This window comes from Rattus rattus, chromosome 6, assembly GCF_011064425.1.
Source record: "Rattus rattus isolate New Zealand chromosome 6, Rrattus_CSIRO_v1, whole genome shotgun sequence".
Classification (NCBI taxonomy): Eukaryota; Metazoa; Chordata; class Mammalia; order Rodentia; family Muridae; genus Rattus; species Rattus rattus.
This window is the reverse complement of record NC_046159.1, coordinates 97461191-97473380: the sequence shown is the minus strand read 5'-3', so window position 1 is coordinate 97473380 and position 12190 is coordinate 97461191. Positions and strand designations below refer to the sequence as shown.

At 41.4% G+C, this 12190-nt stretch overlaps 1 pseudogene; it reads right to left on the bottom strand.

Annotated features, from left to right (window-relative positions):
- Window positions 1–10464: 10464 nt before the first annotated feature.
- On the bottom strand, window positions 10465–11939 carry LOC116904392 (annotated as a pseudogene).
- Window positions 11940–12190: the final 251 nt, after the last annotated feature.

Sequence of the window (12190 nt, the reverse complement as noted above, 5' to 3'; positions counted from 1 at the left end):
ACAAATATGTTTTTAAGTTTCCCATTTCAATGACCTAAGGAAAATACATTTAGATAGGGCATCTAAATATTTTCTCACATCTCAAATGCACTTACAATGCTTTTGGGCTATCTACATACATGTCCCTTGGCCTCATCAGAACCCAGTTCTCCCACCACAGCAAATACTGAATACCCCAACACACTGGAAAAGCAAGATTCTGATTTAAAATCACATTTCATGATGATGTTAGAAGACTTTAAGGAGGACATAAATAACTCCCTTAAAGAAATACAAGCTGAGAGATGTAAACAGGTAGATGCGTTTAAAGAGGAAACACAAAAATTCCTTAAAGAATTACAAGAAAACACAACCTGGTTTCACAAACAGGTAAAAGAATTGAACAAAATAATCCAGGATCTAAATATAGGAATAAAAACAATAAAGAAATCACAAGGAAAAACAAAACTAGAGATAGAAAACCTAGGAAAGAGATCAGGAGTTATAGATGCAAGCATAACCAAGAGAAAGCAAGAGATAGAAGAGAGACTCTCAGGAATAGAAGATACTGTAGAGTCTTTGACACAACAGTCAAAGAAAATGAAAAACGCAAAAAGCTCCAAATTCAAAACAATCAGGAAATCAAGGACACAATGAGCAGATAGGATAATAGGTATAGAAGAGAGGAAAGATTCCCAATATAAAGGGCCAGAAAATATCTTCAACAAAATTATAAAAGAAAAATTCCCTAACCTAAAGAAAGAGATGCCCATAAACATACAAGAAGCCTACAGAACTCCAAATAGATTGGAAGAGAAAAGAAATTCCTACCATCAAATAATAGTCAAAATACCAAATGCATTAAACAAAGAAAGAATATTAAAAGCAGTAAGGGAAAAATGTCAAGTACCATGTAAAGACAGACCTATCAGAATTACACCAAACTTCTCAACAGAGACTATGAAAGCTAGAAGAACCTAGGCAGATGTCATACAGACCCTAAGATAACACAAATGACAGCCCAGGCTACTATATCCAGCAAAACACTCAATTAACATAGATGGAGAAACCAAGATATTCCATGACAAAACCAAATTTACACAATATCTTTCCACAAATCCAGCCCTTCACAGGATAATAGATGAAAAACTCCAACACAAGGAGGTAAGCTACACCCTAGAAAAAGCAACAAAGTAATGTTCTTTCAGAGAAACCTAAAGAAGATAACCACACAAACATAATTCCAGGTCTAACAATAAAAATAATAGAAAACAGCAATCATTGGTCCCTAATATCTCTCAATATCAATGGGCTCAATTCACCAATAAAAACACATAGACAAAAGACTGGATACATAAACAGACCCAGGATTTTGCTGCATACGGAAAACACACCTCAGTGACAAGACAGACACTTCTTCAGAATAAAAGGCTGAAAAATTTTTTCCCAAGCAAATGGTACAAAGAAACAAGCTGGAGTAGCCATTCTAATATCAAATAAAATTGACTTTTGACCAAAAGTTATCAGAAAAGATAAAGGACACTTCATACTCATCAAGGAAATATTCAGCAAGATGAGCTCGAAATTCTTTATATCTATGCTCCAAAGGCAAGGGCACACACATTCATAAAAGAAACTAACTAAAGCTCAAAGCACACATTGCACCTCAAACAATAATAGTGGGAAACTTCAACACCAAACTCTCCTCCATGGACAGTTCATGGAAGCAGACACTAAACAGAGACACAGTGAAAGAAACAGTTATGAAACAAATGTATTTAACAGATAGCTATAGGATATTTCATTCTAAAACAAAGAATATACCTTCTTCTCAGCACTTCATGGTACCTTTTCCAAAACTGACCATATAATCAGTCACAAAACGGGCCTCAACAGATACAAGAAGATTGAAATAATCCCATGCATCCTACCAGATCACCATGGACTAAGACTGGTCTTCAATAACAACAAAAACAACAGAAAGCCCACACACACATGGAAGCTGAACAACGCTCTACTCAGTTATAACATGGTCAGGGAAGAAATAAAGAAATTAAAGACATTTTAGGACTTAATGAAAATGAAGGCACAACCTACCTAAACTTATGGGACACAATGAAAGCAGTGCTAAGAGGAAAACTCATAGGTCTGAGTGTCTTCTAAAAGAAACCGGAGAGAGCATACACTAACAGCTTGACAACACACCGGAAAGTTCTAGAACAAAAAGAAGCAAACACACCCAAGAGGAGTAGATGGCAGGAAACAATCAAACTCAGAGCTAAAATCAACCAAGTAGAAATAAAAAGAACTATACAAAGAATCAACAAAACCAGGAGCTGGTTCTTTGAGAAAATCAACAAGATAGACCACACTAAGCAGAGGGCACAGAGACAATCCATAACCTCCAGCTGAACAGAGCAGTAGTGATAAAAGCTATATGGTATTGGTACAGAGACAGATCAATGGGACAGAATTGAAGACCCAGAAATGAACCCACACACCTATGATCTCTTGATCTTTAACAAAGGAACTAAAACCATCTAGTGGAAAAAAGACAGCATTTTTAACAAATGGTGCTGGTTCAACTGGAGGTCAGCATGTAGAAGAATGCAGATCGACCCATGCTTATCTCCTTGTACAAAGCTCAAGTGCAAGTGGATCAAGAACTTCCACATAAAACCAGATACACTGAAACTAATAGACAAGAAATTTGGAAAGAGTTTCGAACTCATGGGCACTGGGGGAAAATTTCCTGAAGAGAACACCAATGCCTTAGGCTCTAAGATCAAGAATTGACAAATGGATCCTCATAAAATTACAAAGCTTCTGTAAAGCAAAGGACACTGACAAAGGACAAAGCAGCAACCAACAGATTGGGAAAAGATCTTTACCAAACAGTCTGATGTGAGATATAATGTACTCTAATGTTTCAGTCTTTCTCAATGTCGCCATTAAAGCAAACATTAGATGTATTTTTTAAAATGTGTGTTTTTCTCGGGCTGAAGAGATGGCTCAGTGGTTACGAGCACTGACTGCTTTTCCAGAGGTCCTGAGTTCAATTCCCAGCAACCGCATGGTGGCTCACAACCATCTATAATGAGATCAGATGCCCTCTTCTGGTTTGTGTGAAGACAGCTACAGTGTATTCATATAAATAAAAATTAATTTAAAAAAATTGTTAAGAAGATCTATTAAAAAAGAAAGAAACAAAAAAATGTGTGTTTTTCATGTGAATATTTAGTTTCTATCAAAGATTAGATTATTTTCCCATTCTTGTGCTCACACTTTCAACATTGATACTGAATATGCGAGGACTTTCCCTACAACCAAATAATCTACTCTCCAGTTACCTTCAGCTCCATGTCCTCCAACTGAACTCTAAGAGCTATCTGATACCAGATAACATATCTCATTAGGTAATGGCTCTTTCTCACAAGGCTACCCCACTTGTTGGCAATAACATGCTCCAGTTCTGACCTATGCTTCTGATTGATTTGATATAACTCGGGGTTCTAATTTCATATCTACCACAGCCTCAGGAGTTGCTCAAAGTTATTTTTATTATATCCCTGTTGGGAAAACATAACCCACACAAAATGTAAAAGGCAGGATGATATAGCCTCATGTTGGTAGTTATGACCACATGATGTAAAGAGGAACACATCTTTGCCCTATGTCCCAGTTAAAGAAACACTGGCAGTCGAAAAAATAAACCCTATCACAAACACTGTCCCCTTTATTCTCAGGATCTATGCATTCCGAATAAACACCTATCATTTGAAAGCGAAATCACTCAGGACACAGTTCAGAACTGCAGCAGTACTCTCTACCCAGAACACTACCCTGGTGTTACCCTGAAGATACACCCATCCACATCTTAGCTGCTCCTCCCACAGTAGGGAAAGATTCCTTTACAAATCTCTCTGATGATGTCTGATGTGGAGCCCTGATCATATCCTCCTGTTTTAGCTAGGTTTTATGTCTATTGCTCTAAAATTCTAGAAATTCTTTAAGCATAAGAGCTTTGAATGCCCACTAAAAAGCAAATAATGCTAGCCCATAATATAAATGTTTTTATTTTAATTAATACTGACCGCACTGTTGGTTTTGCCCATTCCAATACTCGTCTAACATTTTTCTTCTTTAAAACAGGAATTACTAACCTGAAGTTGAGTAACTGCTTCCTTCAAATTGAAGTACTTCCTCCTGGAAATGAGTGACCTTACGACATAGAAAGTAAATTAAATTTATGAAGCTCAGGAAGAAAACAAAACTCACAAGTCTCAAGATGGTCCTGAAATTTAGAAAATACATGAAGTCCCTCTTCAGACTCATACAAGCATTAACTGCTATAGAAAGAGACTTACCATCCACCCACACCGCCTGCAGGTCGTGTGGCAGCTTCAGAAATGCAGCGTTCATTGAGCCAGTCCTCACACATGGTGGGTAGGTTCTTCAGACAGAAAACTGCCTTTTAATCATCCACATTCCTGTAAGGACCCCCCAAAACTCACTGGTTCGGTAAGCTAGACTTGGGTGGGTCTGTTTTGTTGGTCTATCATCTGTGCCTTATATGGGGCAAATGGATATCTGTTTACATCTTCCTCGGAAAACCAACACAAGATAAAAGCTAACACAATTTACTTTGAACAGAACATTTGAGTGATGGTGATAGTTCTTGCTGTTATGTTTCTTCACGAATTGTAAAGTTTGGGGAGTTTTGTTGTATTTTTCAAATGTAAAACTTAATTACTATCCTCTAATATTTTAGGTTTCTATCCTCAAATGTTTGTTGGTCATAAAGAAATGTTTTCTATTAGACTCTGTTCATACAGATTTTCAGGCTACTACTCCCTAGAGGCAATTTTCTTATTTCTGTGGTTAAAAATAATGCAAACATTTATAAACATATTTGTTTCAGTTAAAGTGTGTTTCCTGTGTTTACATTTCCCATGTGTTTATGTTTCACAGTGACAGTTTGTTGAAACAGAGGCTGCCCCATCTTGCTTATGCAGTAAAAGTGATTTGGGTGATGTGTTTTCTGAATTTCAATTTGTTTGCCATCATGAAATTTTATGTTTAACTTGACCTGACTTAAACTTTCAGTCTCGTTAGACTGGTGTTTATATGGTGAAGATTTCTTATGGTTATCATGGGAGTTGTATTTACATTAGTTGGATGCAAATAGAAGCTAAAATGTTTCTGGAGCAGCATCTGTGCATAAAGCTTTTCATGTAAGAAAGGTTGGGTTTCCCTAAAACCAGTATTTTTTCCTCATTATGGAAGTATACTCACAATAGAGGTGGCCATGACCTGCAATGATGGGGAAATGTGAGAATCTCCCTTCAGTTTATACTTTATCTCCAGAAGATTGCAATCACAATATAATAGACTCACTACTTTATAAAGGTCAATGTGGCTTCAACTACAATTGTTATTTCTCCAGAGTCCAATATCAGAAAGAAACAAAAAATAAAAATAAAAATGCTCCTAGTGTGATGTATTCCATCATCCTGAAGAGACTGTAACTCATAAGAGAAACCACCTGTAGATGCTCGTGGCTTCCCAAGAGGGATCAGTCACTGAAGCAAGTCACTGCTGCCCCACCCTTCAAAAGGAGTTGGATGAGCACTGACAAGTGATGATTTACTTTTGAGCTTCCTGCCTTAAAAGGTGCTACCTTAAAACAGGTCCCCCAAAGCCTCTTAGAATACTTTAGTCTCTCCTTGGCCTCCTCGTTCTCTCTTATTCCTTGGTTTGTTGGTTTCCTTAGGTCCCAAAAGCTGCCCTTCCCCACATCTGCCCCTCACAGAATCCCTTCTCCACATACAGCCTTCGATTCTCCTCTGAGGGGCTGAGGAATCCCTGGGAACCCTTCACCTTGACACATCAAGTTTCTGCAGATTAAGCACATCAACTCCCAGTTAGGCCAGACAAAGCACCCCATTGGAGAGCTGATTCCACAGTCAAGCTACAGATTTAAGGACAGCGCCTACCTTCTCCAGTTGTTGAGTACCCACATGGAGACTGAACTGCAGGTATACTATATATGTGCCAGAGATCTTGGTCCAACCAGTGTATGTTCTTTGGTTGGTGACTCAACCTCTGAAAGCTCCCAGGGGTCCACGTTTGTTGACTCTGTTAGTCTTCCTGTGGAGTTCCTATCCCTTTCGATCCTTCCCCTAACTCTTCCATAAGAGTCCCCAAGCTACAACCAATGTTTAGCTGTGGGTATCTGCATTTATTTCAGTCATCTGCTAGGTAGAGCCTCAGTGGACAGTTATGCTAGGCTCCTGTCTACAAGTATAACAGAGTACCATTACTAATGTCAGGAATTGGTGCTTGCCCATGGGATGGATCTCAATTTGGGCCAGTCATTGTTTGACCATTCCCTCTGTCTCTGCTTATCTTTGCCCCTGCATATCTTTCAGGCAGAACACATTTTGGGTCAAAGCTTTCATGACTGAATTGGTGTCCTTATCCCTCTACTACTGATCCTGCCTTGCTACAGATTCCATATCCCCACTGTTAGACATCTCAACTAAGGTCATCCACATTGATCATTGGAAGCACCCCCACCCCTGAAAAACAAACAAACAAACAAACAAACAAACAAACCTGGTCTCTGAGACTTGCTAGAGATTCCTCCAAGCCCTTACCCCTGGCAGCTGCAGATTTCTGTTCATTCTCCTGGCCCTCTAACCCTCAGGCCCTCTCTCCTATCTGTCCTCACACCCTATCCTAACCTCCCTCCTTTCCCTTCCCATCCCCTCTCCCACCTAGTTACCTCTCTCCATTTCCCTCCTATGACTATTTTATTCCCCCTTCTAAGCAAGATTCAGACATCCTCAGTTGGGCTTTCCTTCTTGTTTAACTTCTTTGGGTCTATGGGGTGGATTGTGGATATCCTGTACTTTATGTCTAATGTCAACTTATCAGTGAGTACCTATCATGCCTGTCTTATTAAAAAATGGGTTATAGAGCTGAACAGAGAATTCTCACCACAGGAATCATGAATGGCTGAGAAGAAATGTTCAACATCCTTTGTCATCAAAGAAATGCAAATCAAAATGACCCTGAGATTTCACCTTACCCCAATCAGAATGGCTAAAATCAAAAACTCAAGTGACAGCACATGGTGGTGAGGATGTGGGGAAAGAGGAACAGTCGTCCATTGCTGGTGCGATTGCAAACTTGTACAGCCACTCTGGAAATCAATCTGCCAATTTCTCAGAGAATTGGAAATAGTACTGCTGAAGACTCAGCTATACCTCCTGGGCAGATACCCAAAGATACTCCACCGTGTCACAAGAACATGTTCTCCACTATGTTCATAGCAGTTTGATTTGTAATAACCAGAAACTGGAAACAACGCAAATGTCCCCCAACCAAAGAATGGATACAAAAAATGTGATTCATTTACTCAATGGGATACTATTCTACTATTCAGCTATTAAAAACAAGGACATCATGAATTTGTCATGAAATGGATAGAACTAGAAAATATCATCTAAATATCCAAAGGAGAGGATAGGGAGGCAAAGTCTAGAGCAGAGACTGAAGGAACGGTCATTCAGAACCTGCCCCACATATATATATATCCTGAGAGACACAGCCAGAACATGTCAAACACAGAGGCAAATGCTAGCAGCAAACCACTGAACTGGACCCTGTTGGAGGAATTAAAGGATTGAAAGAGTTGAAGGGGCTTGCAACCCCATAAGAACAACAATGCCAACCAACCAGAACTTCCAGGGACTAAACCACTACCCAAAGACAATACATGGACCGACCCAGGGCTCCAACTGCATATGTAGCAGAGAATAGCTTTGTTGGGGCACCAGTGGAAGGGGAAACCCTTGGTCCTGCTGATGTTGGACCACCAGTACAGGGGATGGGGGGGAGTGGATGGGGAGGGGAACACCCCTATAGAAGGGGAGGAGGTTAGGGGGCTTATAGACAGGAAACCAGGAAAGGGAATAACAGTTGAAATGTAAATTAGAAATACCCAATTTAAAAAAAAATTCATACTAATAAACAAAGATTCTCTTTTGCAAAAAAAAAGAGTTCATTGTGAATATTAAACAAATATCGAGTAGTTGCCTGGTCAGCAGAGACTTGGGGACCTACTGGAAATAAAGTCTGAATTAACAATAAAAATAAATTCTGACCAACCCAAGGAAAGTAATAGTAACCTTTACTATTAAATTCTATGCAAACACAGTGGCGCCCGGATTGCCCACCCCCACCACAGATTGCTTCTGTTCCAGTGGGTAGCTCTAGAAACCGGGGAGAAGTACCAAGTGTGCCGTGCGATTCTCAGAATCCTTCGTATTTTCTTTCCGATTCTGTAAAGCAAAAGAACTAGTGAGATGTAAGAGCATGGTTTACACCCTTCACTTCCCTAACCTCTGCAGTTCCTCACACAGAGGCAGCTTATAATTTCCTGACCAAATGTACAGGGGCAGGGAACTCAATGGGGCGATGCCTGATAAGACAGTCCTCTGCTACATACCCAGCTGGAGCCATGGACCCCCTCTGTGTACAGGTTTAGTCCCTGGGAGCTTTGAGGGGGGGACTCTGGTTGGTTGATGTTGTTGTTCTTCCTATAGGATTGCAAACCCCTTCAGCTCCCTCAGTTCTTGCCCTAACTCCTCCATTGGGGACCCACTCTCAGTCTGATGGTTGGCTGTGTACATCTGCATCTGTATTGGTCAGGTTCTGGCAAAGCCTCTCAGGGGACAGCTATACCAGGCTCCTGTAAGCAAGCACTTCTTGGCATCAGCAATAATATCTGCATTTGGTGTCAGCAGATGGGATGGACACCTAGGTGGGACAGTCTTTGGATGGCCTTTCCTTCAGTCTCTGCTTCACTCTGTCCCTGCATTTCCTTTTAACAGGGGGAATTATGGATTAATATTTTTGAGATGGGTAGGTGGCCCCATCCCTCAACCAGGGGCCATTCCTATCTACTAGATATGGTCTCTATGGGTTCTATTTCCCCTTTGTTTGGTATTTCAACTATGTCTTCCCTCTTGGGTCCCAGGAACCTCTTGAGTCCCCGGCATCTGGGACTCTCTAGTGGCTACTTCAAGTCACACACACACACACACACACACTGCTACTCTCCTTTTAAATTTCTGACCCTATGTACTTCTCCTCCATCTCCTCCCATATCTGAACTGCCCCCCCCATTTTTCCTCCTAATCCTCTCTCCCTCACAGATCCCTCTCTCCCTTTACTCCCTGAGATTATTTTCTTCCCCCTTCTGAGTAGGACTATAGCATCCACACTTTGGTGTGGTCTTCCTTCTTCTTGGGTTTCATATGATTGTGAGTCCTATCTAGGTATTCTGAGCTTTTTTTGGCGGGGGGGGGGGACTAATATCCACTTATCAGCAAGTACATGCCATGTGTGTTCTTTTGTGACTGGGTTACCATACTCAGGATGATATTTTCTTTTCTTTTTATTTAGGTATAATTATACTTTATTGTAATGGTTTTCAAAGATGAAGGACAGGGCTCTCAAAAGTTACCAGAATCATTAAAACCACAAAGTTAATGAACATTTTCAAAAAGCCTGGATACCAAAACAGCTTTTAACTGTTGAAAATTGCAAAGAAGGCTTAAGAGTACAGGATGGCAGTTGAGCTTTTCCCAAAGCACAGTAACAAGAACATTAAAACAGGGAATAATGAGGGGGAACATCTGAGGCTAAATCCTGTAAGTGAACATCTTCATAGGAATCCACAAAACCCCATCACCGAAAGAGCCTCCTTCCAACTCTGGAATTGGCAGCTGAAGAATGTGCCCTGCATGATGCAGCCCCAGGCAGGGTGTGCACAATGCAGCCTGAAGAGACGTGGAGCACCTGCAGACATGCAGCTGCATGGTCTCAGTGGAAAGAGTCATCTGAAGTTAAGGGGCACTTTGCTGTGGTTCACACACATGGCTATGAATTTCTACTCCATGCCAAACATCTAGAGGTGAAGGGTAGGCAGCTCTGTCTAACCATCTCCCTTGGGACTAATGGAGTCTCAGCTCTCTAAAAGTCACAAGCTTTATTCTGGAAAAGCTAAAACCCAGGGTACGAAGAATGTCATAAACCCCAGGACACCAAATTGAGGTTTTGTTCTCTCCTGTTTAACAATTTTGCGGCTGGCTGGAAATGACACCCATGACATTCTTTAGTGTGTTCTGATCTTTCTAAGAAAATCCAGCATTTTTGCCAGAATATCCCGCTGACTTTTCTGTAATACTTTTTTAAAAATAACTTATTACTTATAAGGCTAGGAAGAGCAGTGTGAGCAGGCAAGCGCATGAGCTACATAGCGAAGCAAGAGCTACATAGAGAAGACCCCGGGGAGTCTGCGCCCTCCCTGGGCTTTCACACACTCAGTACTATGTGACTCGGTCTGACTGCAGGGCATCCCTGAGCAAAGTCAGATTTCTTTGCTATCATGGTCTCAGGCAGACTCCTCTCTCCTTAGGGCTCTGTCAGAGGTGGACTCTGGACTGGTGGCTCGCACCTGGGTGACTCTGTCTTGTTCTCGATGAGAGAGATCTGCAGCACAGGCACAAGAAGCTGAACGGCATCTTGAATGTAGGAGGCACTGTTTGAGGCCTCTACAAACACTTCAGTGATTAATGGAGTAAGAACATCTGCTTTCTCTCTTTCCAGTTGTGGTCCAGGAGGTGGGGAACTCTTTAGACAGATAGGCCAGGTCTTTACACAGTGTAACTGTCATCTGGGAGAGAATCTGGCAGCTCTCTAAGGCTGTAACCTCCTGCTTCTGGGATGGAAAACCAATGCTACTGTTTTATGGAACAATTCAATTGAGCAGGCAGTCAACTCTGCTAAGCTCCAGATTGCAAATGCATGGAAATCCTCTACTGAATGTTTCCGGGCTTCCTCAGTATTTTCTGCCTCCAACTCTTTTTCTCCTTCTTCTTTCTCTGCTACTGGCTTAGTCAGAGACATCCTGATCCATTTGTAAGCTGTATTTCTTGCCCTGTCAAGTTTCTCTGGTCAGGAAGAAACATGAAGCTGAGCAAACCAAGCAAACAGTTCTGTTATCTCCTTGGTAAAATCTTCATCCCCTCGTCTCTCCTCTGCCTCACAGAACTTTGCTAGGGAAAATGCTTCTTTCAGCTGCTCCAGCTCAAGTCTAGTTGTCTGTAGTTCTTCACACCAAGAACTAAGGATAGATTTCACCTCTATTTCACTTTCTCGGGAAAGCGGCTACAGCGCTTCTAGATGTGAAAGGCCTTAACTCATCAAATAACAGCCCGTAATGAGTTTTCTTTTTCATTTCCATGGTTACCTCATTGGAAGGCCACCACTGTTCTTTATCCTTTGCCTCTCATAAAACCTATGAGAGTATAAAATTCTGGTTCATCAGGCCCTTGGTTCTTTTAAATCCAATCCTTCTGCTATGACATCCATTGTCTTCCTCCCAATGGATTCCACACATCCAACACCCACTGATAATGCACTTGCCCGTGCTCTGCACAGCTGTTGAAATGGCTGAGAGGATCCTGAACGGCCCAGCCACAAGTAAGTTTCCATTCTCACCAGCATGTTTCTCCTGCTGCTTGCTTAACTCCAGTCGAAATTTCAGTGAGGCTAGGAATCCGAAGAGAAGCCTCTGCCTTCTCAATGACTTTTGAAATACCTTGTCCTACTGGAGCTACTGGAGCTGAGGCTAAGGAGAAAGGAGTCTTGCCCCAGCTGCCCCAGTGAGCCCATCCCGTCTGAGATGCATCTTTAGAAGCAGTCTCCTGAGCAGGAAGAAGCTCAGAAGCTTCAAGGTCACTGGAAAGTTTGGTTTCTGGTCTTTCCTGGTGGACTCTACAGGCTGAGATTCATTCACTGGCTTCTCCACTGGATCACAGTCCTTATCCTTACAGATCAAGGCTGCTTCAGTTACCACTGGAGTCTCTGGCATCCTTATCAGACATGACTAAAACGTCACAACGGCCACCACTGCCTGCTTACAGATACGACCATCACAGAAGTACCGCAAGATGATATTTTCAAAGTCTATCCATTTGCCTGCAAATTTTGTGAAGTCATTGTTTTTAATAGCTGAATAGTAAGTACACCATTGTGTAAGCTTTGTACAGGGTGACAAGCATGGATCGATCTGCATTCTTCTACATGTTGACCTCCAGTTGAACCAGCACCATTTGCTGAAAATGCTCTCATTTTT